The sequence below is a fragment of the Homalodisca vitripennis genome, chromosome 6 (genome assembly GCF_021130785.1).
Source record: "Homalodisca vitripennis isolate AUS2020 chromosome 6, UT_GWSS_2.1, whole genome shotgun sequence".
In the NCBI taxonomy this organism is placed as follows: Eukaryota; Metazoa; Arthropoda; class Insecta; order Hemiptera; family Cicadellidae; genus Homalodisca; species Homalodisca vitripennis.
In genome coordinates, this window is record NC_060212.1 from 142,803,478 (window position 1) to 142,819,100 (window position 15,623).

At 34.7% G+C, this 15,623-nt stretch overlaps 1 long non-coding RNA gene across 1 annotated transcript; it reads right to left on the reverse strand.

Annotated features, from left to right (window-relative positions):
* Window positions 1-10,612: 10,612 nt before the first annotated feature.
* On the reverse strand, window positions 10,613-14,753 carry LOC124364964. The gene is made up of 4 exons (XR_006922683.1): window positions 14,601-14,753; window positions 12,974-13,039; window positions 12,242-12,319; window positions 10,613-10,854 (listed from the first exon to the last, which is right to left on the reverse strand). It is a non-coding gene; the product is annotated as an uncharacterized LOC124364964 (long non-coding RNA).
* Between the last annotated feature and the right edge of the window lie 870 nt (window positions 14,754-15,623).

Sequence of the window (15,623 nt, forward strand, 5' to 3'; positions counted from 1 at the left end):
TTCCAGACATAATATACACCCTGTATATATATATATATATGCGAAGAAAGAAAGCCAACATATTGATACTATAGTATTGTACTATATTTCGCTTATCGCATTTTCAGGTACAACGCAAACAGAACCTGTTAAATCCACCACATGGTCTACATACACAAATTATACAACAGCGGATTACATTACTTTTGGGTCCTGTTACCATCGATATACACTAGTTCTATTGTAAATAACATACATAAACAATCAACTGAATATATTAAAATGTGTTAAACAAACAAACTTTAGGGATTTATTTAAATCTATTTTGTTTTGTAATTAATGTATGGTCCCAGAAGTAATTATGATTAAGTTATTTTGAAAAGAAAATTACTATTTGATACACTCATAAGAACCAGGTATATAGTGAGTCGAACTTTCAGTTACTCTCCATAGGAATGTCTCATATACATCACGCACTTAATTTCGATCGTAAAGTAAAGGAGATTTTCATATTGCAGATCCTATTAATACGCAGTACGCTTTTTAGTTTCTCTTGTGAAATTTTTAATATTTAAATTGTATAACACAACAAACTCTAGGTTTTATCCGAATCACGATAAAATGTTAAAAAAAGTAAAAAAGACGTTTGCTCACGCATCTGTAAAACTATATCTTTCAAATGAGACAACTTCCATACCTTTACGGGTAAAAAATATCATAAAAGTGCGAGTTAGTGTCAGAAATTAAGATGGTGGCTCTACAGCTAGATCTTAAGGGCATGTTTGTGTAGTATTTGAACTCACTGCTGTGAACTCTCTCGCACTAACTCACTGCTAATAGAGGAAAGGCTAGCAAGCAATCGTTCACTCACTATGGTTATGAATCTCTGCTCCCCGGATACCTGTAGCGCCTGCTGGATCTGTGAACATCGAGGTTACTTAGACCAGTTTTTTTGTCTCACTCGACTGCAGTCACTGGAAAGAACTGTCATTTAATATTGAATGAGGGAAACGAATACATAACCAGTACGTTTTGTTTCTTTTTATTCTGATCACTGGGTTGATTTAATGAGTGGGGGATATGTAACATTCATTTGTCCAATGGCTATTGAATTGACCTCAGCTGCGCGAGCGGTTGGTTGCGAGACGCAAAACGATGATGGGACGCGCGGAGCAAGCAGACAGCTGTGGAACAACAGCGTGGAAGGAGATCCGAAATCAGTGCACTTGTTCGTTTTGAAGCGACGAATTGTATTAGGAGATCAGAGAACCGTAGAGATCTCTCACTGTTACACAGGACTCACATACGTAATGTAAATTGTATAGTTAGTTAATTATCTACAATTATTGGAAGATGGCTTATTTAGGTTTTTAGAGGTTTGTAGATGGATTTATTGCCTCCTAATTTTAAATATATATATATATATATATATATATATATATATATATCTTGTATAAAAAATTACTATTTTAAATCATACATTAATTTAACTTGTGTAGACTTTTAAGCAATTCCACGAACTCGATTGTGAAAACTTATTGATTCTATAATATATTATCTATGTTTTTATTCATACCACATCGAAACATTGCTTACACAATTAAGTTCTTAAAATGTTTCTATCTCGGTGTTAAGCGATCTTCACTCAATAGGTGTTAAAACGAAACGAATTTAACAAAAGTTTCGGGTTAAGATATATTGTATGTTGACTGATGATGGGCCCTCCACACTGAGGACGAAATATTTGAAGAATATAATTGTGTAAGAAATGTATCGAGGCGATGTAAATTGGGGAACTTAAACTATAGTTATGACACCACCCGTGTAAGTTAAAAGTTACACCAATTCCTCCGTAAGGCAGCTTTGGAAATAATAAATCATTGAAAACTTAATTTAAACTCTTTTCATTACTTTATGTGAAGTGAGACTTCTAACTTCGAGCAAAAAATCATGTTCTATTTTAATGAACAGTTTTAGTTTCGTATTCATTAATTTTTACAATCATCTATCATCATCGACGAGCGGAAAATAACCGGGGTCAAAGTAACCACGAGATTCATAGTCGCGGATTGCTCTCTCTATCCGGGGAGCAGAAGTTGACTGTATTCTCAGTTATAGACGATTTTGAAGGACTGTAATTATCATGAATTCAGTCCGCGCTATGATTCCTACAGTAAAAGGGCGGTCTTTTAACAATGGCGGGGCTGTTGAATTGTGTGGCGACGCGGGGGGGGGCGCATATACTTTCTGCGCATGACCGACGCGGCATCTTCAGAAGCTCAACGCGTTTATCATAGTCAACTTTTTTATACCAAGGGTATGTTTTCTTTATTCCCAAATTGATATTGATTATTATTTGTCTTGCCTATTAGTTTGTTTTATTGTGCTAATTCTGTAAGTTGTTTGTTACTTTCAGGAATATGTCACTGGAACATGATGATAACCTATATGATACTATTACTTTCTATATAACAAACTTACGATGTCTGTTGTGTGTTCGTGTGCGTCTGTGTGTTACTCAACGTAAAAACTTCTGTACCAATTATACTGGAATTTACATGAGCAGTCTTAGGGTCCTTAGTTAACATATACGTCTATTGTATTTCGACAACCCTTCCGGGCTACGCCTCTATGGTCTCTAAGGTTGCTAAAAATCCCATCTTGGTCTCTAAAGTTACATTACAGCTTACAAATATAATTAACTGAAAGGTCATGTTAAATGTAATCAACTGTGTAAATACTGTTTTATGACAGCAAAACCGTATGTTTAATTAACTTAACGACTATTTTAAATTTGTTTACATAGTCTTGAAAGAGTATTATAATCGGGTTGATAGTGACTATACTTTTTATTTCCACATTTTCTGCAACCGCTGTTGAGCACAGAGTAAGGAAATATTCAGATAACAAAATTAAAAGTTGTTGTAAAAATATACGAAAATATATAAATTATATAGTAAATATTAAGTAAGTATGTAGTGCTTGGCCAGTATTGTAATTCAGAAATAAAATATAAAGTTACTATATAATTTTTAATATAAATTTAAAAACTGGAAACTAGGCAAAATCAAGTATAGAAAAAAAATACAAAGACCGGAGTAAATTAAAATGGCCATATACACTTTTTACACATTTTCTTGATCGCGGTAACATGGCAAACGCAACACTGGTGTCGGAAATATAAACCTTATAAACTGCGTACGAAGCCGCGGGTAACTGTTAGTTAAGGAATATTTCATTTATGTATATTTAATTTTCTGTATAGCATACGCATACCTGTCAAATATCTGTCTGCTACATTATGAACAAGTAGAGAATTACATTTGATTTGAACTTTTACTGTATTTTACATGTATAGAGAGATTCGAGTAATAAATAAATAATAAACCGATGCTGACCGTCGTCGAGTCGCCGCATCGGTCCAAAGGTACCTCGAGATCCAGAGTCACAGCGCTCTGCATATCCGGAGAGCAGAGACGTGTATGAACAGTGAAATATTGCTGGGACTGTAGTGTTGGGATGCCCTTCCGATGGATGGGTGTCCATAAATAATGTCCTACTCTTTGCTTTCCGCCCCTTTCAAGATTACAAGACAAATAAATACCACGAGTGGCGTAACAGGTTTCGAGAAAGGTTCCTTGTAAAGTTTAAATATATATTTCGAGAACGTATTAAATTAGAAACTAAATTTAATCTCCATTATTATACAATGGGAGAAAACGATGACCTCAATTTATTTTCAAGTTATTCTGCGAACAGTTAGGCTACCCTGACGCTCACTAAAATACCGTCGAGGGACATGCACCATCATCGAATTCGATTTTTCCTAATTAGACATAAAGTTTCAGGAACGTTTTTGTGTATAGTTCAGGTTTATAGCTCAATTCATTCTCGTAGTATCATGTCTACTGACGGACAGACAGACAGAATATAAGCTTTTCCAGCATACTTCGCAAACGCTCAGCTAATAATGTTGGTCGTATGAAGTTGTTTTCTACATATCTAGTTTCCAACAAAAATCTTTTTCAAGCTTTAAAAGGTTATTATTTTTATGATTTCCACATTCTTTACAATACAATACAATACAATCTTTATTTACAAATTCCTTGGAGAATTGTAAGGGCGTCAAAATATCTTTTACAGTGCATAATATATATAAAAGTTTTAGTTGAGTTCAAAGAATTCCTCCAATGAGTAGAATGGGCGATCTTCAAGATATTTTCTTAGTATGTGCTGGAAGTTCTTGCCTTGAAGTTTCCTTATCTCCGGTGGTAGGTGGTTGTGCAGTTTTCTTCCAATGTAGGTTGGTTTTCTCTCGAACAGTGACATGTGGTGGGTCGGTAGGTGATATAGTTCAGCACCCCTTGTGTTGTACTGATGGACATCACTGTTTTTTTGAGGGTTTTCATTACAGGTGCTGGAGATCACTGCTTCAATATAGAGATTCACAACAGTCAAGATTTTAAAAGTTTTAAATGCTGTTCTGCAGCTGTCATTGTAGTGTAATTCTGCTAGGGCTCTGATGGCTTTCTTCTGAATTTTAAGGACTCTCTCTAAGTTAGTCTTTGAGGTTCCACCCCTCTTTAGTCTTTATTTTTAATGTTCTTGACTGGGTAACAAACGCTTTGTGAATAAATGCTCTTTTATTGTCATTTGATGTAGAATTTAACATTTTTGCTGAGCTTTAGCGAAAACTCTCACTCGTGGGGTTGGAAAAAATGACATTTCTGTGTGTCTGTAAGAACGATATCTCGAAAAAGAACTGACCTACAGACTTGAAATTTGCATGAAGCTTCACTAACGTATTAGCAAAACTGAGTCCGATGATGGTGCATGTCATTCCATTGGATTTGGTTGAGCGTTAGTTAATATTTTTACATTTGCTTTATGGGTAATAATGATGGCAACGAGAAAATAACAGAATAAATAAATTTGTTAACGAATTTAGTGCACCCATAAGAGATTTTAACACGTGACATTTTAACACATGTAGCCTAACTATCCCAACACATAAGACACTATTTATAGTGACTCGGTGTGTAGACTTTTACGACTTGCATACTGATATTATACCCAATTTAATGAACAAAGATGTTTATCATGTGGAAAGTACCTATAAAGAGATTTCATTTGTTGACTTTAAAATTGCGAGAAACTTCATTTCTGCAAAGGCAAGAATGAGATCTATGATGGAATATGTCCAACCATGGAATTTGGCAGAGCGTCATTGAATGCTACGAGTAAGTAGGCTGACAGTTTCTCTTTTGCCTGCTGAAGGGGATGTAAAAATGTCTTAATGCCTGTCTTTCTATATGTATGCATAACATCTCGAGGATGAAGTAGCCAAGAACGTAGTCAGGAGAATTTCTTTTTTTTTGGGGGGGGGGGTCTAGACAACTGATATTTTCCCGTAGTGGGCAGAAAGTAAGGCTCCATTTTGTTCCTTAAAATTTTCTTGACCCGTTTCTTTGTTGAGAACGATCTTTCGGCAGTACATGTCAGTAATACTGAATTATTGTATAATAATAATAGTTTACTAAAAAATTAATTGAACATTTTGGGGGGGGGGGGGGTCCGGACCCTCTTGGAAGCCTGTTATGCGACACGTGGTGTGGCGTACTCCTACCTTGTTTATTTTACAAAAGGTTTTCAAAAAATATCAACTTTTTATTTACCATAATATGTTGATTAAAAATTGTCCACTTGTAGACTGTAGTGCCGGAAAGTCTCAGTCTCTAATAGTACATAATAGAGGTTATAGCCCAAGAGCGCAACAGTGAAATATGAACATTGATGATATATAAACAGATTTTTGTTTCAAGCTTCTTATTGCGATAGGATGATTTGAAAGGAAAATAATATGTCCTTTATTGTTGGAATCTACCCCCTTCCTCAGGTTCCAAAACTACATTATAAGGATACACATAGCAGAAATATTATTGTTTTTTGTGTTTATAGATATGACTTAAGATTTTTGTCACCTCGTAGTTCGGCAACTGATTAAACGAAATTTATGTTGAATCTAATCCTCAAAAGTTGTGTGTTTTGCTGATCGATGAAATCTGAGGATTTCTTTATTACCATTTTGGAATGTAAAAATAAAGGTTACATAAGCTATTCGAACGGGCTAAGTAATATTGATTATAAAATATGGAAAAAATTGTTCTTACAGTCGAAGTAAACATTTTTGTCAGTACGTTTTTTCTGTTATTTAACAGGTGGACGAATTTGCCTTTTGACACACTTATTTGACAGAAGCTAGTGAAGGATAAAAACTTAAACAAACAGAAATTTGAAACTACGGCTTTATTCATAGCAAACTTCCCACACTAAGTCAATTCAGAAGTATCATTGAGGTCATGTTAACATAATTTCCTAGTGTTGGGCAATCAGTTAATGGTATTTACTAGGTCTGACCGTCATATGGCGTTCTGAACAAGTGAGACTCAACGAGCTGAATATCTACTGATTTGGGACTGAGATGTTTTTTTATCACGCTTTAAAATTATTTGAGAAGATGTGATATAACTGTAATACTGTTTTCAATATTAATTTTCTTGGGAGAAGAGGAGTAAATGAGGTAACTCCAGAGAACTGTAACTCGTTGTTAAATTGGTATATAACTAAATTAATTAATTTATTCCATCATAATCAGTACATGGTTACAGTAAGGAAACAACACGGAATTGGCTGACCGCTTTTACTAGTACTGTAGTCAGTATAGGACACAATATGCAACATATTTCTTATCACAGTCCAGATTAGAACAGCTGCTGATATCAGCTAGGCTGCTCTCCTTGACGTCTACACTAAACACTGATAAGGCTTGCTAATCTTCACAACTTATACACTTCATTCTTATCGTATAATATTTTTAACAAACCAAAATTGTCGTTCAACTCAGAGAAAATTAAAAAAGAATTTACAATTTACTCATTTTAACTAATGCCAAAGTTCCCCACCCCCCCCCCCCCCCACCCCCCCCCCCCCCCACCCCCCCCCCCCCCCACCCCCCCCCCCCCCCACCCCCCCCCCCCCCCACCCCCCCCCCCCCCCATTTATTTGTAATTAAATGTAATTATCAAAAGTCATGGGTTGTTTAAAACGTTGACTGAAACAGACTCTCTATTACGTACCGCATTGTCAAGAATACTGATTAATCACTCGGTATAGAGCCGTAGTGAAGGTGTTAAGGTTTTTTTTTTTTGTGTCACAGCTGAACGTGAACAGTTGATTTGAAGTATTTTGTTTGGAGTAAAACTCTGATTTAAGGTTACTAAGTGAATTTAAGGTTCGGTTAAAACGTGCTTGACTTGTTTCACAAATTGTTGTAATGTACGAAAAACAGAACGTGTAGTACGTACAAACGTACTCTCATATTCCTAGTAAGCAGGAGGAGGCTTAATTTTATTGTGCTGTTGTTTTTTCTTGCTTGTCAACTCGTTAAAGTTTTCTTAGTGTATTGTAGATTTTCAAGTCCCTATTGTGCTTAAACAATTATTATTTTTGTATGAATCGCACAGTACTTAATTGCTACTAAATTCTTACAATGATCATTACTAATTAGAAAACAAAATTTTGGAAGAAATCCAGTTAGGATTTTACTTTTTAACAAGAAGGAAAGATAGTCGTGGCTAACTTCAAATAACTAAGCACTCGCGAGATACGACAGATTGCTGATCTCCTGATACCAGAGCTGCGCGCATTGGCTCCGAGCGCGTCATTCATTGCTTCACGCCACGCCAGTGTCTCTCTTGTAACAGGCCATCTGACACTGATTTCAAAATGGGAGAATTTGGTTGCATATGTGGCAAGAGCCGATAGTCCAACATGACTTTCCAAGCACTCTATCTGTTGAACTGTAGTGATTGGCTAGTCCGTTATACCACCAAGTACGCTACAAAAACCTGCGACCACTATCACCTTCTGATCTCCGGATTCCAAAGCGATGTTGCAAGTGATGTCGGCTGAAGAAAAAACTTTGCCGCATTCCTTCTTTCTGTATTCGGTTCGGTTGGCGACCAGAATTATAAACTAGTTTTGTCACCTTATCACTGCGCCGCTTCAACTCGTTTAATAAAAGCTTAAAAAAAGATGATGTATAGAATGAAATATAATTTAGATCTCCGTGATCCAAACACCTTATAACGGCTGTTGAGGAAGGCCGATATGGTATTTCCCCCTCTACCTCTGCTTTATCATTCTTATCATCATAATTCCTCACTTCTCAAGCTAACGAGAGCTATCAAGATTTTAAAATAGAGCGAAATACGTAAATGATCGAAGTAAATATGTCCTAAAAACACAATTACATTTTCACAACACCGTTCATATGTAAAAGATGACTAAAGGAAATGAGTCATATTTTAATTTATAAAAAAATTTTATTTCCTGAAGTAAAGTTTAAAAAAACGCGTCATCTAAAATAATTATATTTCATTTTCATTTTCATTTTTCTAAGTCATGAACCTCTTATCTTCAAGAGTTAAAAAATATCCACATGCCTGTAATACTTAGCGGAGTGATAAGAAATGTTTGATCATGAAAGAGAAACATTAAAAATTAATTATAATTACTTCAGTTTCATTATCATAAGTAATAAAGTAAAAGTGCAACGATGTAAATCCCACTCTCCGTGCAAGCCCCCACGTTAATACAAATTAAACCGATAAGCTGTCAAGTTAAATCACCTTCAAAATGACAGAAACCCATTTAATTTCATGGAAATATTTTATAAACTGTTTCAAAAGTAGATTTCTTGCGAAATGCATCATTATTTCAGATTATTTAAAGTACTGTTGGTCAATATATAGAAGAGCAGATTGATTGGTATGTACTATGATGAACTATGTTATTCACTCTATGGTTGCAAATGACAAAATCGAATTACATCCTCTTTATCAAGTTACATCCTCTATGTAACTTGATAAGTTAATGCGATAAAATAAAGGTAGAAACTAAATGTATGCATTTGACATAGAACTTTATTTGTGTACCTATTTCTACTGTTACGATATGTCTGCTGTCAGAGTGCTAAGCAAGAGAGAGAAGATCTAGGAGAACATTTTTTCCGAAATATTCTCCAAAATAATCAATTTTCAAACATACTCTAATTAAAACACAATAGTCCTAATGTACGTAGAAATACACGGTCTTAAAAATCTCCCCCTTTCCCAATAAATCTTTTTCTAAATGGAGATAGATTTACTTTGGGGAAGTTTTATGTGAACAACCAGGAACTTTTTAGTGTATGAAGAATTGTCCCATAATTCCAAATAAGTTAGTCCTATTTTGTTTATGTTGGCCTAATGTTACCCTGTTCAATGCGATTTTTAAATTAAAGTTAAAGTAATTGTAATGATTAATTAATACAATTTTATTGTTTTAAGTAGATTTCATAGAAATCAGTCTATTTGCACTCATGACGGAATTGCTTGGATTTTATACGATTGTGACTCCTGGATTTCAAAACCAAGATAATCCTAAAAATTGTGGTGTGTGTGTGTGTGTGTGTGTGTGTGTGTGTGTGTGTGTGTGTGTGTGTGTGTGTGTGTGTGTGTGTTTATGTGAGCTATATGCAATAAAAGCGGGCTTGTAAACACGATAAGTGACGTAACTTTAAAATATCCCGACCTAACTTGGCACGACAGTACTTGGACTTGGGTGAGATCTTTAGGCTTAGTTAGTTTCAACTTGGCGGTCATTTAAACTAGCAAAAACTTTATCTCAACTCATTCACAGTACAGGCCAAAAACGATACGTTACTTTCATATATTTCGGATTTTTCAGTAAATGAGCTTTTATTCTTTCACTTTTTTCGATATATCGTAAGGATTCAAAATGGCAATAATTCAAAGTTTGGAAAAGGAATGGTTATGTGTGATATATCATATATGTTCCAACGTGTGTTTTATATCAAGTATCGGTTCCACAAAGTTTTTAACTAGTATACAACATTGCGGAAATAAATTGTGAACACGGGTAACTAGCGTAGTTCTTAATACATTCCCACTAAACTTCGTACAGAGGCAATATTTGTATACAGTTTGGATGTGTTCGTTAGCCAGTATTGACTATTCGCAATTTAGGAAAAATGTTTATGGGTAAAATTGACACCATGAATTTGTCAAATAATTCCAAACGACACTTATTCCAACTTATTTTTCGATAATTTGTCAGGTTTTAAGACTGTGGTCGTTTAAATTTATTGAGGGTATACAAGTGATGAACCGTGAATAAAGTATACAATCATAATTTCGGATCGATTGAAATTTCTACCGAATACACCTTTTAGAAAAGAAATTTAAATGGTTGTAAAAATGTTTGTCTTACAAGATATTACGAATTTCTAAATGTTTGAGTGTTAATGTCAACACTGACCAGTTATTGTTCCACCAATGTTGTGTGAATCAAACAAATAAGCTGATAATGCATCTTCATTTTGAAATTTCGAGAAGACAGACTCGTTTTGAAATATACCTATATTTCATCTGAGCGGAAGGGCTACATTTTTGTTTTAATTTTTTAATTGAGTTTACTCCTGGTAGTTGCATTGGTGTGCGGGTAGGTGTGGACAAATCTAGCTACTGTACGATTCACATCTGGTGAACAGGAGGTACAATAAAACAAACACTCTGTTTGCTACTTTTATTTTGCTAGTTTGCTAATTTAAGGAAAATTTCACACGCTTACAGAGTACACGCTTAGTTCATGGGCAAACGTCATAACAGTGACCTTCGTAGCAGCACTCAGCACAAGTGTAGGTTCCATCGTCTATACAGCAAGTTTGGAGTATCTCCCTAGCCGCGTCAACGTGTGCGTACCAGTTCTCCCAACCAGCCGCAGTATGTACAGCTATGTATGATGGCAAAAGCCCTGCATATCAACAAAATATCAGATATTATTTGTTATATTATTTATGTTCATAACTTAGTTTATGTAAATGTAAGTATTCAGACCTAACTTGTAATGGTTTCATAATCTCACTTGAATCGCTTTGCATACTAGCCACTGGACAGTATTATTTCTACTGTATTACTGCATATATTTAACTTAATAATTTTAATAGCATTTATTCCGCTAACTTTCTATTCATAGCTTTATTGACTTTTACGACCTAGCCTTAAACTGATGTTATTATTGTATTAGGACGTTTTGCCGTACACAAATAAACAAGCACTAAGTACATTTTTATGTACAAAAACATGTCCAAACAAGTCTTTGTCCCTTAATAATTTTGAAACTGTTTAATCAATGAAGATGACATTTTTGCGTAGCAACATTTGCATAGTTTCCATGTATCATGAGAGCTCTTTTTTATCTGTCAGTATTAAGCACTGATCAGTATGAATAAAGTATTTATAGGAATTAGGTGATTGAATTATTTGTTTTTTATCTACTTCTTCTTTATACAGCTTCTAATAATTGGAAAAAGTTACAGGAAAAGGAAGGTGCGGTGAATGGAAGTGTGATTTCTTCACTTGACGGACCGAGTGATGACCTTCCAAAGGGGAGATTAGTGGGCTCTATATATGTATACAAGATGACACTTTAGAAGAAGGGGATGTTCCAAACTCTTTCAGTCAAGGCGAATAGGGACAGTACTCCCTCACGATTAGAGTAGGAACACCAAGAAAGCTCCACTCACTTCAACAGTATTCCTCCGCTGTTAACTGACCTATCGACCAACCCTTTTATCCAATACATTCGGTCAGTGATGTGCCGCTCCTGAACATACATGTGGTTGTCAAGATGTAAGTGACACGCCGGATTTTTGCTGTACCCAGTCTAGGTTCAACTAAAAGGTATAAAATACCAGAGGTGGACCCTCGTGGGAAGAGATCAAGACAGAAAAGATGGACGCTGGTGACTTAGCCGTTCTATACACTGGAACTTACAGACTGAAAGAATAACACCTTCGGGTATTTTCAGGAATGTATTGGATTTATACTTTGTGGCCTCTCTTTACAACGAAACTTTTGAAAAATTCATTTCATGCAATTTTAAATTAAACAGATCAGTTTGATTTGCCCTCAAAATATTGTGCGATAAGAGGTCTCTCTTGATAGGGTCAGGAACCGGGAACAGAATTCTTAAAACATCTGTCTACTTGCACATCTTAGTACTATTTAACTAATTCCTAATAGCACATTTGTTGCTATTGTACTATATGAAATAGCGAATTGTGTACAAGTGTGTTTTTGTACTACCAAGGTTTGAACAAGTAGCTTTTTATTTGTAGTAAATCATGAACAATACTTACCGTTCAGATCGCAACAATACGCCCCTAACATCTTACCCGGTACGTAAGCAAAAGGGTAACATTTGTAACAGTGTTCACCTAAAAAAATAAAAGATCATTAATCATTTATATAATACATACAAAATACAATCGTTACTCAAACTGTTTAAAGTACATAATACAAGGGGGTTATTAAATTAAATTTGGTTTATCGTTTAAATTTAATATAGGTTTTGATAGAAGCAATACATGTTATGAATCAAAAGACAGTAATCTTAGGATCCTTAAGTAATAATAAAAGACTATTTAGTTGTCCTTGGTTTATATAAAAGGCTTAGTAATTATATTGCATTGTTTTATGTGTTTTAGAAGGTAAAATCATCAAATTCGGTGAAAAATTGATTCTGAGTTGTTCTGATTAGTTATGAATACATGTGAAGTTCACACAAGGTAGTAAAGTTTTTACTATTAGTGACAAATTATAATTTTGCTATGGAAACTGAGCTTAAGCAATTTTTTATTTAGACTATTGTTTAAAATAGGTGAATTTCTGCAGTTCAAACATATTTCACTTAATAACTCGATGCACAAAATTTAATTTATGTTTTTTTTTTTTTTTATAGGATTGAAAATGTGTTTGAACGTAAATTGTAAAAATAATTAGTTGAAAGTGTGTGTTTCAGGGTAGCGATCTATCTAATCTGGTAAAACTAAAATCTATTATTTTATTACATACAAACCGCTATTACTTACCATCTGTAATGAGGAGGGTATGATCTTCTTCATACGTTAACGCTTACAGTTACGGCTTCAGAATACCTGTGAAAAAAGTTAATATTGATTCATCACAAATGGTAATCCTTCTGAATTAAAACTTTTACCATTCACTACAGCAATCTGCCACACTTATAAAATTTAGTCGAGGAATTGATTTAATTGATGAAGAAAGTGAGGTTGCCTTTCCATCCCGTTCGTGTTGTGTACTGTTCGGTTATTAATTTGGTTAGACTATTATTTAACTCCTGGGAAATTAGAAGTTGGGTAGGTTTTTGACTACTAGAACACTTATTGTTAAGGGTGACGTACACTCCGTTTTTAGTTGTACAGATCGACAGAGATCCCTTATTCTAATTTCATGATTATGTATGATTGCTCTAAATAAATGCAAAGGAGCATTTTGCACAAACGAAGTTAATTGAATCCGGTCCATGCCAACTCTTGGTTGAGGTTGAAATCGAGGAGATGGTGAGGAGATAATGGCGGGTGGAGAGTGGTTCTATCTGATTGACTTCCGCTAATGTCAGTTTTCCATTTCTTTGCTTGAATTTCGTATTGGAGAGTATGATATAATCTGCATACTACGCGATTCCCGTACTTTAATAATCAACCAACATCTTCCAAGATTAAAATAAAATAGGGTTGGTTCCTGTAGGACTTCGTGATCCAGCTCTTCTTGCATGTAAATTCCTTTTAAAATTTTGGTCGTGAAGCGAGGGGCTCTTTTTGACATCATACCTGGATATATTTCGAAAAAGATTAAGTCATCAACGGAGAAAAGGTTTTGGGAAGGTGTTTGAATCCGTTATCGAATTTTCATTATTCTATTTTTACAGTGATTCGAGAATCCAAAAGTAGAAGTAAGAGATGTAAACCTGTACAGCTCAGAGATTGACTTTATCTAGTGAACTCGAAGAATTCAGTTATTCATAAGATGATTAAGGGACCAGAAACAATCCAAGTGGTGGTATGTTCTACAGACTTAGAATTCCATGGAGATCTTTCAGCATTCGGGATGATCCACACCATTAAGACTTGAATTACACAGACTAGAAGACATATTGATAACGTCTTCCGCTCAACGACCCCTCAAAATGTAAATTGAAACGAGATAGAAACTGACATTGTTGTAATCAATACCCCATACCCTCAGGGCCACTTCAGGGATGTGTGTTATTTCTTAGCCAACTACGAATTATACCGTCGCGAAATAACAAATGTAGGTACTTTTATAATACTTGTACGTGTATATGTCAATATAACGCACGCATGTGTTCTCCTTCCACTTATTGAACTTATTGCTTATTAAACTTGATGCGGTAGTTTGTACTTCTTTGTGTTTTACACGAATTCGTTAAACAGTCTCATCACAGAAAACTTTGTAAGTATTTATTTGTTTGTCGAGCTTTTCAGATCGAAACTATTTTTACGAGTTTAATTCCATAATAACTTTAGTAAATAGAATAAGACGTCACATTTCTATTAGATGCCATTAAAGTCTATGGATTGATAAATTTTGTTTTTTCATCACAAACTCTTCAATAAAAGTTTAAGTATAAGTTATTTTTTAGTGATTTCATTATGACTAGTTAAGTATACTTACGAGCAGTTGCAGTAGTGTTCGACAACGGCTTCCTGGTGTTCAATCATGAAATTCGTAGATGTGCAAGTATAGTAATCTGCCAATCTGCACGATAGGTACCTCGTCAGAAAACATGACTGTAAGCACAAAGATGAATAATTAGCAATCATTAGATAGGTAGCCTAAATGTGATCATAAATGTAACTGCCATCTATTATCTTTATATTTGCGTATAGAAGAGCCAAATTGTTTTTAATTGGTTGAATATTTTTTCCATAAGAAAGAAAGTCATCTTTATTTGCATCAATGGAGTCGCAATGGGATGACAGCGACAAAAACGTAGCCAGGAAAAAGTTAGGGAGGAGGGGTCCAGACAACTGATATTTTCCCGTAGTGAACAGAAAGTAAGGCCCCATTTCGTATCCTTAAAAAGTTATTGACCCGTTCCTTTGTTGAAAAAAAGATCTTTCAGCAGTACATGTCAGTAATACTGAAGTATTTAAATAATAATATTCGTTTACTAAAAAGAGTAAATGAAAAAAATTGAAAATTAGGAGGTCCTATCCCTGTATCCCCACACTGGCTATGTCCTTGGACAGCGAAAACGTTTACAGCACCATAATAACTTTATCTCAACTTATTTTCACTCCCTCTTGCTTAAAACTTACCGAGGGGCATAACATAAATTAATTAATTAGATACGCGTCACTCTCCTACGTAAAAGACTGAAAAATATCTGAAACTCGTTTTTTGTTTATCGTATTTTAGCCGACGCTGATATATTAATTATATTTAGGGGTATAATGGTTGGATTTTAAGTAAGTGAAGCTAATGAAACATGATCTTTTAAAAATGTATTTCATATATACATTCAGTCCATTCGCTGTGATTTTGACCCAAAACAGGTGATAACGCTCCACTTCTTTGTTAGGAGAAATTTATTCTATTGGTTAATTGAAAATTAAATTAAATTATAAAACTTTTCATTGTACGTAAGAATCAGACTTTGTATTCGGTTAGTACAAAAGGTTGGAGACTTCCCAT